This window comes from Sceloporus occidentalis, unplaced genomic scaffold, assembly GCF_023333645.1.
Source record: "Sceloporus occidentalis isolate IW3139 unplaced genomic scaffold, rSceOcc1.0.p SCAF_1, whole genome shotgun sequence".
Taxonomy (NCBI): Eukaryota; Metazoa; Chordata; class Lepidosauria; order Squamata; family Phrynosomatidae; genus Sceloporus; species Sceloporus occidentalis.
In genome coordinates, this window is record NW_028316981.1 from 7017777 (window position 1) to 7036177 (window position 18401).

Consider the following 18401-nt stretch of genomic DNA (forward strand, 5'->3'; position numbering starts at 1 on the left):
TCTGGATAATGGGCCTCCAGGCAACTAATAACATATTTAAAACAATCCAAATCAAACATTCAATCCTCATCCCTTAGAATAGAGAGAGAGAGAGAAGGACTTCCCAGCAGAGAAGAGATCTTTAACCCAAGAGTCCTGCCTCCTTCCCAGAAGACAAAAGGCATCAGAGAGAGAGAGGTTTGAACCCAGGAAAACTGGCTTTTGGGATTTTGCTTTCAGGCTTTAGCACCAACTAAACAATGTAAAAATTAAAAGGAGAGGAAGGAGAGAGAGAGAGAGAGAGATGAAGAATTAGCTGAAGAAAGACAAGTAGATTTACCATCTTAAGAGGCCCAGGAGCAGCAAGACAATCCTTCTTTCTCCAGGAGGCTCCCCTTCCCTTCCCAATAAATCCCTTCCCTCCTGGGCTCCCAAGGGCTGCCCCACCTCCAGACCCTCCCAGGAAAGGAGATTCGCACTCAGGACTGGAAGAGGGGGGCAGTTGGCAAGCCTTTCTCCTGCTCTAGGACTCCATTTCCTCCGTTTTAACCCTTGGGAAGCCAAAGAGCCCCATCTTCCTCTGGGGATCCAGGATTTCTCATCCTTTTGCTTGCTTTGTTAAAATTTTAAAACTTTTGTACAGTTTTCAGGTAGCGCTAAGTGACCAAAACCACTGACACAAACACACCATTGAAAAACCGTCCCTCCTCCTCCTCTGTCCAGCTGGAGGTCTTTTTAAGCAGCATCAGCATTGAAGAGGTCAAGGAGGGATGGAGGAATACAGGCTTTCCAGGTGAAGCTGCAGCATCAGCCTCTCTGCAGGAAGCAAAACCAAAAACCTGGAGCTGGGAAAGAAGGAGAGTTTACAATTTTTTGGGGGGGAGGGGGCCTTTTCCATGGCTGAATGTGTGGAAAAACAATGGCAGCTCCCTCCAGAATCCCTGACTTTGGAGCCCCTGGGGAGGGCAAAACAGTGGCTGCATCCACACTGCAGAAATATTCCAGTTTAACACCACTTTAACTGCCATGGCTCAGCGCTATGGGATTATAAAAGCTGTAGTTTTGTTAGAACCGCAACCTGGAAACATCACCCAAGGAGACTTTTTGCTGTGCTTTCTGCAACCTGACCTGTTTATCCCGAATTGGCCTTTTTAGTCACCAACGCACTTGTACAAAACGCGGGATGAGTCCTTCCTGAATCTTCGTTTGCGAAGCAAAGCCAGAGAATTTTGTCAGAGAGCTTTGATGCCACAACAAACTACCATTTCCAGAATTCCATAGTATTGAGCCACATCTCAGTCAACAGAGGTGTTAATAATTTGCAAAGAGCTGACAAACTCCTTTTTTCAGTGTTTTTTTCCTTTAACATACCTCGCCTCTCCCCCATTTCTTCTTCATCCTCTGGCTAGTTAACCAAAAATATTAGGCAGTTTCAGCATTAGGAGGATGGAGAGGGAGTTCTGGAGGGATAGGGACTTTCATTCCTTGTCGCTTTACAGAAACAGATCTGCAGAAAACAGTGCTTCTTGTCCCCTTCCGACCTGAACATGTGTTTCTTTGTTCATACTTTCCTTCTACAAACAGCCCTGCAAGGAAGGCCAGGTTGAGAAAGTCAGCTTTGCCCAGGGTCCGCTCTCATGGCTGCTTGGGGGACTCCAACCCAGATTGCCAGACATCCCAGTCCAAGGCTGCAACCCTCAACACCAGACTGACCCAAAGGCAGATTTAAGTCCAGGCCAGTAGTTGGAGGGGTTTCAAGGAACTTCTGCAATACACTCATCCCTCCACATTGGCTGGGGTTAGGAGCACGGGACCCCCGTGAATGTGGGAAGACCCCAAAGAAGAGAAACACCATGTTTTTACCTGAGAGAACACCCCTCTAGGAACCTCTAGGGCCTTTAGGTCAACTCTGTGGTCAACATCTGCCACACACTGACCACAGAATTGCACTGAAGGAGCTACAAATGCCTAGAGAAGGCTTCTCCCTAGGAATTGCTAGGTCTTTCAGTGCCACTTTTGGTTAAAGCTGACCATAGAGTTGCACTGGAGGACCAAAATATTCCTAGAGATAACATATTAATAAAATCCGTGAATAATCAAATCCACAAAAGTCAAAGCTGCAAATGTGGAGAGAAGAGTGTTCTTGTTGTATTGACAGTATAAACGTGAGGCTCACCTGATATTGCTGAGCCTTTGGTGGTTCCACATCCCACCCCACTTTCCTGGCTTTTGTGCGTTTGGCCTTCATTCAGACAAAAAAGCCACAGTCTTTTCTCCCTTTGCCCTTTTTGTCTGGTTCTTTGCAGCAAGACAACCAAAGGAGGAGGCTCCTATCACTCTCCTTGGCTAACAGCAATAGGGCTGGCAGCCCCACAATGGACAACCAGGGACACAAAAGAAGTATCTTTTTGGTCCTACTAACTAATGGGATTTATATTTCATTTCCTGGACTTTGGGCTCTTTGTCTCCCAGAACACACATGGCAGGAGGAAGGAGTGGCCTGCCTGCATCCCTCCATAACCTTCTGCACCGCAGAAATAATTCAGTTTGGCACCACTTTAACTGCCATGGTTCAATGCTATGGAATTCTGGGAATCATAATATATTGTTGCACCAGAACTCTCTGGCAAAGAAGGCTAAACATCTTTTGATAAACTACTATTCAAAGAATGCCATAGTACTGAGCCACAAGTTAAACTGGTGTCAAACTGGATTATTTCTGCACTGGAGACGCAAAGCAACAGCAGCAGCAGCATCTTGACAAAAGGCAGGCCTGTGACTAACATTATCGTATCGTTCTTTCGCCAATCTGATTTTAACACCTTTGCCGGATGTAGCAGCTGGAGGAGGTTTGAAAGCTTGCATCGTGTTTTTGTGCATTTTGGTTGGCCCACATAATGCATCACTCTTTTTTGGATTTTGGATGTTATTGTGCATTGCTATATGGCCAATATGGCTACCCTAGATATGTCTCCTTTCCTTATTACCCTCAAGATCCCTCCTTGCATCTTGTTTTCTGACATCAAAACTAAGTAGCTGTGTTTCTCAGTGGGTTCAGTGTGGTAAAGCAGAATGTTCTCGAACAAAAGCAGACAGACACAATTGTAACAAATAAAAACAGTAAGGATTTATTATATAAGAATTTTCCCAACTAAAACACTTCTCACACTCCAAGAATTTATGTGGATTCTCCCCTTTGAGAAATCCTGTTTCCCAAATGCTGATTGCTCCCTAAACCTTTTCCGTACCCGTGGCATTCAAATGGATTTTCCCATGTGTGGAGATTGATAAAAAATTAGGTTTGTCTTCTGAGTGAAATTTCCTGTAGCAAGGTATTTTCTCTGACTGAAACGCTTTTCATATTCCTGACATTTAAATAACCCTGTATGAGTTAACTGATAAATAGCAATCACAAGCTAAATCACATGGGAGGAATGGTTACAGCTTTGAGTGGATGGTTTGAGAACAACATGGTAGATTTGCTGAACTGATGAGGCATGTGCAATTGATTATAATGCCAACTGACAGGGGACTTCAGCTGAGTCACACCTTACATTAAAGACTAAAGAAAGGTCATGCTGGCTCCATCTGGGATAATTTGGAAGTTTGAGTCTCACAGAAAATCAATGATATCACAGTTCCTTCCCTGTGTGTTTTCCTTTATAACAAATGAGATGTATCTTTTGACTGAAGCTCTTTCCACACTCTAGGCATTGAAATAGTTTTCCCTTGCATGGACAATTTAATGCCGTTAATAAATAAATAAATTCTTGCATATAACTTTAAGCAGTCAACTACTGTATTATTATTACTCAACAGTTGTACAAAACCTCCTACAAATGTCATCTTGAACAATGTAGAAAGTAAGGTATGTATTTTTCCTGGAAAATGATTAACCATCCATGATGAAGCCAAGCCCTCCCTCCAGTCCATCTGCCTTGGTCCAGGCCTCGGAGGTAGAGAGGAACTGCTGGACCTCTTACCCTTTCCCTGCACCACTCCCTTCTCCTTCTGTGTCATGTCTTTTTAGATTGTAAGCCTGAGGGCAGGGAACCGTCTAAGTAAAAAGATTGTATGTACAGCGCTATGTAAATTTACAGCGCTTCATAAATAAAGGTTAATAATAATAATAAGAAGAAGAAGAAGAAGAAGAAGGTGTATCTCCCGACTGAAAGTTTTTCCATATCCAGAGTATCTGAGTAACTACTCCCTGGTATGAGTTCCTTGATGACAAATGTCATGTGCCTTCTGACTTAAACTTTTTCCACATTGCAAACATTTAAATGATTTTTCTCCAGTGTGATTTGCTTGATGAGAAGTGAAGTGGTTCTTCTGATTAAAGCTCTTTTCACACTCCAAACACTTAAATAGTTTCTCTCCTGTGTGAGTTACTTAATGACGAATTAAGCTTTTCTTCCAGCGGCATCTCTTTCCTAAACATTTAAAGGGTTTCTCATCCCTATGAACTGCTGCATGACATGAGAGGTCTGTCTTCTGACTAAAACTTTTCCCACATTCCAAGCATTTATAAGGTTTCTCCTCTGTGTGAGTTGCTTGATGACGAATGAGGCTCATCTTCTTAATGAAATCTTTTCCACAGTCCAAGCATTTAAATGGTTTCTTTCCTGTGTGAACTGCTTGATGAGAAGTGAGGTGGTTCCTCTGACTGAAGCTCTTTCCACACTCTAAACATTTAAATGGTTTCTCCCCTGTGTGGGTTGCTGGATGGTGAATAAGACTGTTAAGGAAAATGCAACATGGGATATACAGTCAAAGAAATAAAACATGCATGTGAGAGTCAGGATGACTCAGCAGAAGCAAATAGAAGCCACACAGGTGTAAAAGGTAATGGAATTAACAAGTCCTGAATGCCAAGGACAGAAATGTAAAGTGGATAATTGAACACACCTGAGAATTGTTAAGTGGTCAAGGCTGAGATGATGAAATCATTAATTGTGGGTTGAACCAAGAGAACCAATGAAAGTGGATGTACACGCCCACTGGGTGGAAACAGACAACAGTGGGTGGTATTTTGCAATGACTATAATAATGGCTATGAATCCCAATGTATTTTGTGGGTAGTAGTGGATAGTAGTGAGGAGTATTATTGGAGTTGTGTTGGATAGTTTTGGAGCTGTATATAGTAGAATAAAGTAGATCTTTTATATAAGACTACTGAGTTGTCTGGTGTCTTGAGTGAAGATACAAGAGCCAGCTGGATCCTGAAGAAGTGTGAAGACTTCTGTGGAAGCAAGAGTGAGAAGGCTTGGAGAGTTTGTCAGGGTCTTCAGCCTATTCTCTGTAACTCTGCTGCTTTAGAGCAAAGCTTTAACCACTGGCCAAAACTGGTCAGCGCCGGTGCGTAACAAGGTGGTGAGTTTGAGCCAGAGGTGAAGAGCAACAACTCCCATCATCCCTGACAAGGGTTATGGGCCCAGTTACTGCAGCACCCAGCATCCACAGAAGCTGAAAGTTCCAGAAAGTGGAAGACAGTTTTGTGGAAGACAGATCAGAGCAAGCTGTTTGCGCTGCACTGATAAGCTCCGTGAGTAACTCCTCCTGTGTTTTGATTAAGCCCGAAAGGGGTCAGTTGTGCATACTCAGAAGGACTGTGTCAAGTGAGTCATTGCACAAATTAAGATGGAGATTTTGAAGTTTAGTAAATTGAACAGAAGCAACTACTCCACCTGGAAGATTTATGCCCAGTCTCTACTAGTAAAAGAAAGTTTATGGGCCACAGTTGAAGCCGGGCTGCCAGCCGCAGCAAATGAAGCCATGAAAGAAAAAGATAACAAAGCCAAAGCTTGTCTTTTCCTAATGCTGGAAGAAGACTTGATTAATGACGTAAGGGATAAACAGACCGCGAAAGATGTGTGGGAAACACTTCAAAGACTACACACTCCTTCGACTGCCTTTGCAAAAATGTTATGGTCTAAGAGAATTTATAGGCAGATGGCAAAAGGGCAGTGTGTGATAGAACATTTGAAAACAATGCAAAACTTGTTTGTGCAGGCTGAGCTAAGAGGAGTTGAAATAAGTAGAGAACAGCAGTGTTATATTTTGATTGAATCCCTAGACACTACTTGGAGCAACATTACCAATGCTTTGCAAAACTTACCGGCAGAAGAATTGACGAGAGACTTAATTGTGGCCAGGATTCTGGAAAAAAACCAGAGGAGACTGTCTGAGAGGAATGACGCAGCAACTTCTAAGACTGTGCCAAGTGAGCAAGCCAAGCCTGATGTGCGTGGGCTGGACCAGGCAGCTTCTTCGAGGGAGCAAAGAAAATGTTTCTACTGTAAGAAGATAGGACATCTGCAGAGGCACTGCAAGCACTTGGCTGCTGACAGAAGCAAGCAAGAGAACAGATGGCAACCACGGCACGGCCAGAGGCAGAAGCAGTCCAAGCCGCCATTTTTGAAGGACAATAGAAATAATAATAAGGTGTTTGCAACCATGATTAAGGAAAAACAAAATGCAAACTCCAAATGGCTTGTAGATTCAGGAGCTTCGACCTCCATGTGTAATAACATTAATTTAATTAGTGATAAGAAGCCAGCAAATGTAAATGCTGTAGTTTTGGCTGATGGGAATGAGCTCAGTACTGTAAATCAAATGGGGACAGTTTACATTCCAGGGCTGAAAGAAAACTTTAATGATGTTTTGCATGTAAAGGAACTAGAAAACAATTTGTTATCAGTGAGCAGATTAACAGACAGAGACTACATAGTCACATTTGAAAAGAATTTGTGTAAAATAACCTTGAATGGGGAACTGCGTGGCATAGGCTTGAAAAAGGATAAGCTTTATTTCTTGGAAGAAAATGTTGATAATTACAAGGTAGAGAATGCTATTAGTACACTGGTGCCTCGGGATACGAAATGACCGCGTTACGAAATTTCCAGGATACGAAAAAGTTGGATTGGAAAAAACTGTTTACAGTGCTTTATAAATAAAAGTTAATAATAATAATAATAATAATAATAATAATGTATTAGCATTGTTATTTTTAGTATTATGTTCATTTATATCTTGCCTTTTCCTCAATCATGGGATGGGGGTGGCTCATAACATATTTGAAAAACAGTACAGAATAAAACTATACTGAGGCTGCAATAAAGGTACATCAATAAAAAGTAATTAATAAATGTAAAATCATTAAAATTTTATATTCATTGAAAGATAACATCAGTCCATCCCTTCAGGAAGAGAGTTAGTCTGAAATCACTCTCTGACTGAATAAGTAATTTTCAAGCCCTAGAGTTTCAGGGTAGCCAGCCCTTCCTTTCTGGTTATTGTTGTTAGCTGCCATCAAGTTGACCTCGACTCATGGTGACCCTATGAATGAGACATCTCCAAGGCCCCCTTATCCTCAGCCTCTCTGCTCAGGTCCTGCAGGCCCAGGCCTGTGTCCTCCATGACTGAGTCTACCCACCTAGCATGTGGTCTTTCTCCTGCCTTCCACCTTTCCTAGCACCATTGCATTCCTAGCATCCCAAATCTAGGTCTGGAAAGTAAGCCTTATGAGGAATTGCTTCATGAGCTGGCTGTGTTCAGCTTGAAGAAGAGAGAATTGAGAAGAGACATGATGACCATCTCTAAATATGTTGTCATCAGTACACTCTCTACTTTATGATTCTATCTGACGGGATCAATTAAACAACAGAAGGCTGGTGCTCAGAACAGTAAGAGGTGGTACCAGTCTTGCCTTTTCTCTTGCCTTGGAATAATTCAGTCTTTCATTTGTATTGGTGGGATGCAGGAAAATAAAGCAAAACATAGGAAAGACAAAGTAGGCCCTTTGAGGCCACAGCTCTAGGACAGGGTGGTTCCTCACAGTGCTACATGCTTAGCAGCACATCTGCATCCTGAACTTGTCCACAGTAGCCTTGACCAAGGTCAGCTAACTTAGGATTTCCTGTGAACAGATCTCTGAAACCAACCTAGCAGGAAGGGGATGACTTAAGACTGCTGAAATGCAACATGATGACAGAAAGAGGGAACAGTATTTCACTATCATTTGCAAGCTGATTTGATGTAGCATGAGAGGAAAGAAGCCTTACCCATGGAGGACACCATTTCCAAATTCTCCTCCATGACTTCCCTATGCAGGGCCCTGTGCTCTGGATCCAGAAAGGCCCATTCCTCCTCACTGAAATGTACAGCCGCCACCTCAAAGATTACCTGGGGGGGTGTGTGTGCCAAACATGCTGAGGTCAATTGGTAAACAAAAGGAAGAAGCTTAGGGTTGCTGAATGTCATTTAATTTTTTATTTATTTATTTATTTTTGCATAACAGGTCTCAGAGCTACTTTAGAGATCAACTTGGACTAAAAGAAAAGAAAAAGCAGTGGCTGTGCTTGGCCCAGAGAGATGAGCAGGGAACCAGATACCCTGAATGACCCCTACTTGCCTCTCTGGGGAATTTGGCCCTTACCTGATCCATCAACATCTTTATCAATGACCCGGATGACAGAATTGGGAGCATACTTATCAAATTTGCAGATGACACTAAATTAGGAGGAATAGCTAATACCCCAAAGGACAGGATCAAGATTCAAAATGACCTGAATAGACTAGAAAGCTGGGCCAAAGCTAACAAAATGAAATTCAACACGGAGAAATGCAAGGTATTGCACTTAGGGCAGAAAAATGAAATGCACAGATATAGGATGGGTGATACCTGGCTGAATTAAACTACATGTGAAAGGGATCTAGGAGTCCAAGTAGACCACAAGTTGAACATGAGTGAACAGTGTGATGTGGCAGCTAAAAAGGCCAGTGCAATTTTAGGCTGCATCAATAAAAGTATAGTGTCTAGATCAAGAGAAGTAATAGTGCCACTGTATTCTGCTTTGGTCAGGCCCCACCTAGAATATTGTGTCCAGTTCTGGGCGCCACAATTCAGAAAGGACATTGAGAAACTGGAGCGTGTCCAAAGGAGGGCAACAAAAATGGTGAAGGGTCTGGAAACCATGCCCTCAGGGAGCTGGGGATGTTTAGCCTGGAGAAAAGAAGGTTAAGAGGTGATATGATAGCCCTGTTTAAATATGTGAAGGGATGTCATATTGAGGAGGGAGCAAGCTTGTTTTCTTCTGCTCCAGAGAACAGGACCCGGAACAATGGATGCAAGCTACAGGAAAAGAGATTCCACCTCAACATTAGAAGGAACTTCCTGATGGTAAGAGCTGTTCGACAGTGGAATGCACTTTCTCGGAGTGTAGAGGAGTCTCCTACCTTGGAGGTCTTTAAGCAGAGGCTGGATGGCCATCTGTCGGGGATACTTTGAATTGGATTTCCTGCATGGCAGGGGGTTGGACTGGATGGCCCTGTTAGAGAAAAAGATCTTTGGGATGGTTGATGTCTCTTGTTACCAGTGGTTCTGGACTGGTACCAACTGGAACAGATGCAGTCTTCTCAGCTACTCAATATCAAAGTAACTTCCACACAGATTTTCACTCAAATGAGGGTTTATTAACTTTGTTGCTATTTACACAATGCACAGCAAGCTACTATACATCTATTCTCTTTCAGAGTCCATGCAAGAAAAAAAACTTGAATATGACATCAGTCTTTGTTCTCTCACAAGATCAACTTTCCCACCAAGTGGACACACCTTTCTCATGAAGTCACCATACTACACAAGACCATAACAATAATACATTTTGTTTATATTATATCTCAGGCAATGTCCTTGAAGACTTGTTCTTCCAGGCCTAGGCTTTCTGGCCTGCAACAGGAACCATTTTAAACCTTAGTTAACCATTGACACATTTAATCATTTTCAATACAAATTAGAAATATATGTTAACAAGCCCCTCCAAAATGTACAGATGTGCAATAACACAGTGTATTTACATTATATCTTTGCGAAGTTAAGGAACCATACCAATTGCACAAGAAAGTTGTTCATGTCTTTCTCCGGAAAGTGCTTTTGTTAAAACATCAGCCAAGTTATCCCTTGTGTCAATGTACTCTATCTTTAGGATACCATTCTGAACTAATTCTCTTACATTCTGGTACCTTACTCCAATGTACTTAGTTCTGCACTTCAAATTCTCAGCCTCTGCCATCCCAATGCATGATTGTGAATCCTCAAAAACCAAAGTAGGCTCAGTGCAATTTTCTCCCAGATTACTTAACAACTGTCTAATCCAAACCACCTCTCCAGACAAATCAGATAATGCAGAAAATTCCGCCTCTGAACCATTTTAAACCTTAGTTAACCATTGACACATCTGATCATTTTCAATACAAATTAAAAATATATGTTAACAGGCCCTAGTGGTTTCTTGCAACTCTACGATTCTATGATAGGAGGAAGATAATAAACAATAGAGAGAGAGAGAGTAAGTGCTGGGCAAGTCCCTGGTGAATTAGCAATGCCCATAATAACTGCAAGCTATGTTGTTTCTATAGGAAAGCCTTCAAAATCCTCCTGGTCGTCATCTGATACCATAAATACATCCATGAGATCTTGTGAAACACTTGTAAGACAGTCATCGTATGGATCGAATCCCATATCAGATGGTGTGGTCTCAGCTTCGACTTTCTCTTCACCTTGCCACAAGTAGTCATCCTCCATACCATCAAATGAATTTGATACGCCACACTTCTTGAAAGACTTGATTACTGTTTCTGCATCAATATAATTCCAGGCTTTTATGACAAACTTGCACAAAACATCTAACTGTGGAGCATGCATGTTTCCTCCTTTTATAAATGACTTTTCGCCGCAAACCATCCATTCATTCCACTGTTTCTCGAATGTGATCTTTAAATGGCTTGTTTAGGCACACATCCAGTGGTTGTACCAACGATGTCAATCCTGCAGGAAAAACCGCCGCATCTGTGTTTAGTCTTGCAAGCCTTTGTTTGGTGCTAGGAGTTAAATATCCCACACCAGTAGACTACGTTTTTGAGTAAGTCCACCTGGTCGCCTGTTCCATATATTATCAAACCATAGCATTACCCCTTCTTCAGCCATCCAGCCTTTTTCTTTTTAAAATAATCATTGGTCTGTTTGGTGCCATCAGCTGTGCATCCTAGTACCACTGTAAAACTGGATTTCTCATGTCCTGTTGTTTTAATTAAAATTGTTTTTTCGCCTTTTTGATGGAGAGTTTTATCACCAACCATATCAAAATTCATTGGAGTTTCGTCCATATTTCCAATAATGTTTAACACATAGCCATGTTTAGTGCACTGTTGTATTACGTACTGATGAAAACTAATTACTTTCCTATCAAGATCTGCAGGTAATTTTTGGGCAATTTTCGTCTTTTGCCTCAGTACCATATCATGCCTTTCCATGAATCTAGTACACCAGGATACAGTGGCCTTAAATCTGTTGCTTTGATCTGGGTTAGATTTGGCCCACTGAAGTGCAAACTAATGTATTTTATTTCTCGTCACTTCATAACCGTTTTGGCGATGCTCATTCACCATGTCTGCTACATGTTTTTCGAGTTCTGGCCAATGTGGGGTGCCTCTTCTTAATGTACACTTACCCCTTGGTATACTCTTTAATGCTTTTTCATTTGCTTTCCAGTCCTGAATCATATTTTCTATTACTCCATATTGTCTTGCAGCAGCGCAGTTATTATGTCCCATGGCAAAGTTTATAACTTTAAGTTTGAAACTGGCTTCATATTTCTTTCTTGTTGCTGGTGAAGCCACGATGGGGTTTTGACTGTTGGATTTTTCTATACAGTACTGTATGTACTGGTGCTGTACTGTATGAACAAGTACAGATACTGGTACTTTACTGTATGTGGTACCCAGTGTACAAAAACCAGTCAATCACAGCAAGTGATGCACTTGTCTTATTATTTTATTTATTTATATTTATATTTAATTTTTATCTATTTATTTATTATTTTTATTTTTATGCTCCAACCACTAGGGAGGAGCTAGCTGCTGTGTACACCAGCTCCCCAGGCCTCTGTTGAGGCCTGCAAAGCCTGCCTTGCGTGCAGGCAGCGCCCTAGCCTACTATAGGCCAGGTTTAGGGGGCCTGGTGCCCACAAACGCCGGCTTCAAAAGGCTTCCATCGGCCTGAGAAGCCGGCAGCCTGGGGTTCACACGCGCACTGGCTTCCAAAAGCCTCCGGAGGCTTGAGAAGATGGCAGCCTGGCGTGCACATGCCACTGGCTTCCAAAAGCCTCCGGAGGCCTGAGAAGCTGGCAGAACAACCAGGTAAGCCGTGGGGCTCTTTTGTTACCCGGCGTATAAGACGACCCCCGACTTTTGGCCCAATTTTAGAGGGTCAAAAAGTCATCTTATACGCTGGAAAATACGGTAGGTTCCTGCATAGCACACCTCTGAGACAGGGCTGTTCCCAACACAGTGCTACAAGCTTAGCAGCCCACCTGAAGCTAATATCATCCACTTTAACCTTGACCCAAGGTTGGCCAGCTTACAGTTGTAAACCGCTTAGACACTGCTTAGGCGGTATGAAGCGGTATATAAATGAAGCTTGCTTTTGTTTGTTTTTTGTTGTTTTTTTCCTTTGATGAGATCCCTGAAACCAACCCAGCTAGAAAGGGAGAGCGTAGATTGCTGAAATGCAAGAAGAAGCAATAGTGTTTCACTACCACTTGTAAATTAATTTGATCTAGCATGAGATAAAGGGACCCTTACCTAGGGAGTCCACCATCTGTAAATTCTCCTCTATGACTTCCCTATGCAGGGCCCTTTGGTCTGGATTCAGTAGGGCCCACTCCTCCTCACTAAAATACACAGCCACTTCCTCTAAGGTAACCTGGAAAAAGAAATGATAGCTTCAGCAAACATGCAGAGGCCTATTAGGAATGAAAAGAAAGCAGGTAAAGGTGACTTAATTAGTTGCATAAAGATGCTAAGTGCCACTGTAGTTGGAAATTTTGACTGCAAGAAAAGAAAAGGGAGTGGTTCCCACTTGGCACAGAGAGAAGAGCAGAGAACCAGGGCACCCAGCCTGAGCCTTTCTTGGCCCTCTACCTGATCCGGGCTCACAGACGCTGTTCTCAGTGCATCGACAGTAAGAGATGAACTGTGACATATTGGGCATGGCTGTGTTTGTTTCCTGGTGGGAAACAAAAGGAAAAAATGTTCCCTCTGCTTCTGACTGACATGTTTTTGTATTCATCCAAACAAGGACAAAGACAAATAAGCTTAGCAGCCCATCTGAAGCTGAAAAAGAAATGATAGCCAAGCCTTAAGCCAATAGTTGAGATTTGTAAATGGAATTAAATACAGGTCGTCCCTTATAAGAGGCCTGACAATACCTCATCTCTTGAAATAATATGAAGCATTTCAGTATAGGTGCTTAAAGTAGGCAAAACATCCACCTGGGTACATCTAAGCAGACACTTAGCATACACTTCAGATCATTTATTTTTATTTAATATTTGTAAACACCATATTAACGTAATAAAACCTTTTACTGGGGAAATGTCATTTACAAAAGAATAAAAAAGACTCTTTCCAAGAATTGAGCACAGATCCTCCTTCCCCAGAGACATGTCTTCTCACACAGTTTCAAGGGTTCACTCTCCCACAAAAAACCTGTTTCTTCTGCTACCTTTTCTCTCAGCCTTTCTGATGAAAGAAAACAGGGGCAGCAGTGCAACTCCAACCTGCTAGCCAAGTCCCAGCAAAGTTCACAAAGCTTAAGCAGGGTCCCAAATTTGAAAGCTCAGTTTTGCTTCTCCCTCGTCGCCACCATGTGCTCCAACACTTTGCTCCAGTTTGTCCAAAAATAATGTCGGTCTGAGCTGCAGAAGCGATGTCCTGTGCCCAAGCCTAGCACAGGTTTTCCAAATGCCACTACTACAGAAAGATACCGGCAAGGGAGTGAACTAACATGGGCAGAGATAATTCAGTTTTCACCACATAAAATGATCAGAGAGGCTTTGTGGTGGTCTTCTGGGGACCCTGAAACGATGTTTAATGTAATCCTCATCTCCACCATGTAGCTAAAGACCGCTGGTTCCCTTGTCTTTCCTGCACACCAATGCTTTGACTGAAGGCCCTCCTGCTGCCCCTTTTTCCTCTCACTGCCCCCTACTGCTCCCTTTCCTCCTTATCATCCCCTGCATCTTTCCAATGCCCCCTGGGAGCCATACTGCCCACTTTGGGAATCACTGATCTAGATTGTGGTGCTATATATAATCTGATGAGGAAGGAGCCAATTTATCTGCAAAATTTACCTTTTTAAAACAATTTTAGCATGCATCTCCATTCAATATGATCAAAGCCCTTGAAGGCATGGAGGAACAAAAGTGTACAGAGGGACAAAAGTTTTAATTTTTTGGAGAGGAGGATGATGCTAAGAGTTCTTAACTAATCTGTCATTTGGTACTTGACTATAAAATCTGTGTGAACTGGGGGCTATTTAGTTTTCAATAAAAACACTTAATCTTTTTGCCAAAAATAGAAGTTAGAATTCTATCATCTTGATTTATGCGTATATATGGAAAAATCAGAGTTTCATCTTCTTCTGCTTTGGGTATAGATACCACTTTGAATGTTTTGTAGCTTTCTGGGTGTTTTCCTTCTTCTAAGGCTGCATTGAAAAACTGGCATAGCTAAGGGGTTAGAATACGTTCAAATGCTTTGTAGAATATTGAGCCAAATCCATTGTTCCCTCGTGATTTTCCAGGCTTAAGAGAAAAATGACTACCATGATTTCTTTAAGGGCAATGGGGCTCTTTAGTTTGTTTTTATGATGTTCACTGAGATTTTGTTTAGATTAAGAGAACCGAGAAAGTTATCTAAATTAATTATGGAGATAATTACTGATTTATATAAATTAGAGTAAAATCAGATGAGATGTGGATGAGACATCTCCAAGCCTCCCTATCCTCCCCTGCTCTACCTCAGTCCTGGAGATTCATGCCCATGACCTGCCTAAGTGAGCCTAGCCATCTGATGTGCAGTCTTCCTCTCATTCCACTGCCTCCTACCTTTCCTAGCATTATTGTCTTTTCTAATGAGTCATGCCTTGTCATGATGTAGCCAAAGTACCGTAGCCTGGATTTGTCATCTTTGCTTCCAGGGAAAGTTCTGGTTCAGTCTGTTCATGGACTTGTTTGTTTGTCTTTTTGGATGTCCACAGTACCCTCAATACTCTTCTCCAGTACCATATCTCAAATTAGTTGATTTTCTCTGTATTCTTCACTGTCTAGCTCTCACATCCGTACATGGTGATGGGGAATACTATGGCTTCTATAATTCCGACTTTGATGCTCAGCCGCTTGTCTTTACTCTTTAGAATCTTTAGTTCTTTCATTGCTGCCCTTCCAAACCTTAGCCATCTTCTTATTTCTTGGCTGCAGGCTCCAATCTGATCGGTGTTTGATCCTAGCTATGGAAACTCTTTTACTGTTTTGATTTCCTCATTGTCTAGGTTGAATTTGCGTAGATCATCCATGGTCATTATTTTGGTTTTCTTTATGATCAGCAATAAGTCTACCTTTGCACTTACTTGTTTGACCTTCTGTAGTAATTGTTCCAAGTCTGTGATATTTTCCGCTAGTAATACAGTATCACCTGCATATCTTAAATTGTTGATATTCCTTCCTCCTACCTTCACACCTCCTTCCTCTGAGTTTAAATCTGCTATTCCTTTGATTCTTATGATGCATACAAGTTGAACAAGTAAGGTGATAGAAAGCATCCTTGCCTGACCATCTTGCCAATTGAGAACCAACCTAATTTGCTGAATTCTGTTCTGATAGTAGCCTTTTGTTCTGAGTACAGATTTTTTCATTACGACTGTCAAATGTAGTGGCACTCCCATATCCTTTAGAGCCATCCATAGCTTTTCGTGATCTTTTATAGTCTCTTTAATTTTACCGACTTTGTACAGCGCTGTGTATAATTACAGCGCTTTAGAAATAAAGTTTAATAATAATAATAATAATAATAATATTGTCAAATGCTTTGTTTTAGTCTATAAAGCACATTTCCTGAAATGCCATTGTGCGCTGTATTAGGCATTGTATGTTTGCAATGTAGTCTATAGTGGCTCTTCCTTTTCTGACCACCGCATGGACTTCTGGCATTTCTCTCTCTCTATGTATGGTTGGATTCTAACTGATAATGAGTGATATTTGCTGGTATTTTTCTGGAATTCCTCTGTGTGCTGCATTAGCCATCATATGTTTGCAATGTAGTACATAGCGGCTCTTCTGCACTCCATTTGGAATTCTGGCATTTGAATCGTTACCCAAGGTGTGAGTGGTTTGATGAGAAGTGAGGTGTGCCTTCTGATGGAAGGTTTTCCCACACTCCAAGCACTTCAATGGTTTCTCTCCTGTATGAGTTACTTGATGACGAATTAAGTTTCTCTTCCAACAGAAACTCTTTCCACAATCTAAACATTTAAAGGGCTTCTCCCCTGTGTGAATTGCATGATGCCGAAGGAGAGTTCTCTTCTGCCTGAAACTCTTTCCACACTCCAAGCATTTATAAGGTTTCTCCGTTGTGTGAGCTGCTTGATGATGAATGAGGCTTGCCTTCTGTCTGAAGTTTTTCCCACACTCCAAACATTGAAATGGTTTCTCTGCTGTGTGAGCTGCTTGATGACGAATGAGGCTTGACCTGTGGCTAAAGCTCTTTCCACACGCCAAGCATTTAAAAGGTTTCTCCTCTGTGTGGGTTCTTTGATGACTGGTGAGGTGTGCCTTTCGACTGAATTTCTTTCCACATTCCAGGCATTTAAATGGTTTTACTCCTGTGTTAAGTTTTTGATGATCAGTGAGGTGTGACTTCTGCTTGAAGCCCGTTCCACACTCCAAGCGTTTAAATGGTTTCTCTCCTGTGTGAATTGCTTGATGGTGAATGAGGCTTATCATCTAAGGGAAGCTTTTTCCACACTCCAAACATTTAAATGGTCTCTGCCCTGTGTGAGTTGCTTGATGAGAAATGAGTTGGTTCTTCTCCCTGAAGCTCTTTCCACACGCCAAGCATTTAAAAGGTTTCTCCTCTGTGTGGGTTCTTTGATGACTGGTGAGGTATGCCTTTCGACTGAATTTCTTTCCACATTCCAAGCATTTAAATGGTTTTACTCCTGTGTGAACTCTTTGATGATCAGTGAAGTGTGACTTCTTCCTGAAGCCCTTTCCACACTCCAAGCATTTAAATGGTTTCTTTCCTGTGTGAATTGCTTGATGAGAAGTGAGTTGCTTCTTCTCAGGGAAGCTCTTTTCACACTCCAAGCACTTAAATGGTTTCTCTCCTGTGTGAGTTGCTTGATGAGAAGTGACTTGGTTCTTCTCCCTGAAGCCCTTTTCACACTCCAAGCATTTAAAAGGTTTCTCCCCTGTGTGGGTTCTTTGATGACTGGTGAGGTATGCCTTTCGACTGAATTTCTTTTCACATTCCAAGCATTTAAATGGTTTTACTCCTGTGTGAACTGCTTGATGATCAGTGAGGTGTGACTTCTTCCTGAAGCCCTTTCCACACTCCAAGCATTTAAATGGTTTCTTTCCTGTGTGAATTGCTTGATGAGAAGTGAGTTGCTTCTTCTCAGGGAAGCTCTTTTCACTCTCCAAGCATTTAAAAGGTTTCTCTCCTGTGTGAGTTGCTTGATGAGAAGTGAGTTGGTTCTTCTCCCTGAAGCTCTTTTCACACTCCAAGCATTTAAAACGTTTCTCCCCTGTGTGGGTTCTTTGGTGACTGGTGAGGTATGCCTTTCGACTGAATTTCTTTCCACATTCCAAGCATTTAAATGGTTTCTTTCCTGTGTGAATTGCTTGATGAGAAGTGAGTTGCTTCTTCGCAGGAAAGCTCTTTGCACACTCCAAGCACTTAAATGGTTTCTCTCCTGTGTGAGTTGCTTGATGAGAAGTGAGTTGGTTCTTCTCCCTGAAGCTCTTTTCACACTCCAAGCATTTAAAAGGTTTCTCCCCTGTGTGGGTTCTTTGATGACGGGTGAGGTGTGCCTTTCGACTGAATTTCTTTCCACATTCCAAGCATTTAAATGGTTTTACTCCTGTGTGAACTGCTTGATGATCAGTGAGGTTTGACTTCTTCCTGAAGCTCTTTCCGCACTCCAAGCATTTAAATGGTTTCTTTCCTGTGTGAATTGCTTGATGAGAAGTGAGTTGCTTCTTCGCAGGAAAGCTCTTTTCACACTCCAAGCACTTAAATGGTTTCTCTGCTTTTTGAGATATTTCATGAGAAATCAGGTTTTTCCTGTAACTGTCCATGTTTCTCTTTTCACCATCCTTAAGTGATTTCTCCTCTATGTGAGTTCTCCTGTGAAGATTAAGGTTTGCTTTACAGCTGAAGCTTCTCTTACACACAACATATTCATTTCCTTCTTCATTCCCATTCACATCACTGCCTGGAAATGAGAACAACAAGTGGTCAAATTTTGAGAACAACAACAACAACAACAACAACAACAACAACAAGAACCCACCTCACGCCCC

At 41.9% G+C, this 18401-nt stretch overlaps 1 pseudogene across 1 annotated transcript in view; it reads right to left on the minus strand.

Annotated features, from left to right (window-relative positions):
- Nucleotides 1-4153: 4153 nt before the first annotated feature.
- LOC149320547 (uncharacterized) overlaps nt 4154-18401 on the minus strand; it is a 38167-nt pseudogene continuing 23919 nt past the window's right edge. The window contains exons 12-13 of the transcript XR_016278090.1: nt 16193-18313; nt 4154-4688 (exon numbers count right to left, since the gene is read on the minus strand). The product of XR_016278090.1 is annotated as an uncharacterized LOC149320547 (transcript). The remainder of the gene's footprint in view (nt 4689-16192; nt 18314-18401) is intronic.